The sequence below is a fragment of the Apium graveolens genome, chromosome 4 (genome assembly GCF_009905375.1).
Source record: "Apium graveolens cultivar Ventura chromosome 4, ASM990537v1, whole genome shotgun sequence".
NCBI classification, from domain to species: domain Eukaryota; kingdom Viridiplantae; phylum Streptophyta; class Magnoliopsida; order Apiales; family Apiaceae; genus Apium; species Apium graveolens.
In genome coordinates, this window is record NC_133650.1 from 131,980,412 (window position 1) to 131,982,112 (window position 1,701).

Consider the following 1,701-nt stretch of genomic DNA (forward strand, 5'->3'; position numbering starts at 1 on the left):
TTCGGGAAAGTAATTCCTAAGGTTGTGGAGAGAGTGTAAAAGCTTTAGAGCCAGAACAAAGGCAGACGAGTATGATGAATTGTGAATTTAAGTTATAAAAGTTGTCAAGATTCGTTCTAAGGGCACGAATCCAGAATGACGGGATGTTTGAAATCAATGCTTATGTTGTGTTGGTTCATGAAATAATGATAAGAGAAAGGAAAATAAAAAGAAATTGAAGTGGAAAGGAATATAACGGCAATAGAGTTTGAGGTATGATAAGGGAGTTGGGTATGAGGAAACCCTAACGACTCGTAGCAATAGAAATAGAAAAGTATGCATTCGTCAGGATGAGGGTGATTCACCATAAGTTAAAATTGATGGTTGAGGGCATAAGAGATAAATATATTTTATCCCCTGTAAGTTGGGAGGATTTGAGGAAACCTTGAGATAGTTCGAAGGATAAATATTGAGACGCGGATAGACTGAGGAGACAAGGAAGTAAGAAATTAGGAAAATTGGATGAAGGAAGTGACCTTCAAGAATGTGAAGTGTAAGACCGGTGGCTTGATACCCAGGAAGGGAGACGCCAGGTATGAAAGATATCCCAACATTGAGATGACTGTTGAGATAAAAACAAAAGTAAATAAGGATTTATTAAGAAGAAGTTCACGTTGAACACGACCAATATCTTCCAGATCATCCATGTGATCATTACCAAATCAGGAAAGAAAAGCGGATAACCATTTTTATCTTTTGGAGGCCATGTGGATTGACCTTAACTTGAATAAGGATGCTATTGTGAAATTCGGTATAGACTATAGAGGTGGAAATGATTGAATAAGATACCCTTATCAGGGATATATGACTTGATTTATTCGTGGAAGGATGCAGGTACCTTTTAGAGGTGGAATTAAGGATAGAACATTGGTAACTTAAAATGAATCCTAGGGGACTGCAAAAAGGTTGGCATGTCACCCTTAATAGGGACAGTATGAGTTTTGATAGTATGATTGGGAAAGGGTTAAGGTAACAACAACCTTTAAGAATCAGTGGAGAAATTTTGCAGAAGTATATAGACAATGGTTCTACTATTAGTAAATGGTATTGTGATATGCCCTGTATCTAGGGAATACAGGAGGAACGATTGAAGGATAACCTTAGAGGTTTTATAAGGAAAAAGGTAATATTCAAAATTCTCAAGAATAGAAATGTGGATAAAGGAAATATGACGTAATTATAATGATGCCAAGTGGGGCACATGTTAAACCACGAGAAAGTATGGATCGAACCAGTAATGGTCGAAATTGTTCAGGGCAATTAGGACTTAAGAAAAAAAATGTTCTAAGTATGATTGAGAGTCAGTCTTGACAGTGATTAGCCTCTAAAGAATGAGGCAATAACTTATGGAAAAATGGTGATATTTTTTTTCCCATCTGATTTTAAGGAAAACATCTTCACTCAAGCAGTGATCGGAAATAAGGTAGAAAATTTATTTGGAGGTGGTTAAAATGACATTGACTGTAAGGAAATTTTACTATCAGGAAAGGCCAAAGAGGTGGCCGACACTTTAAAGGTAAGTGGATAATTATAGGCGCGTGTGCCAAAAGAATACAGTGATGATGGTTAAAAATGTGAAGGTTGAATTATGGTTTGGAAGATTGACATTCCTTCTGATGACTGTGCAATACCCAACCGTAATAGTAGTTGGTAAAGGTTTAA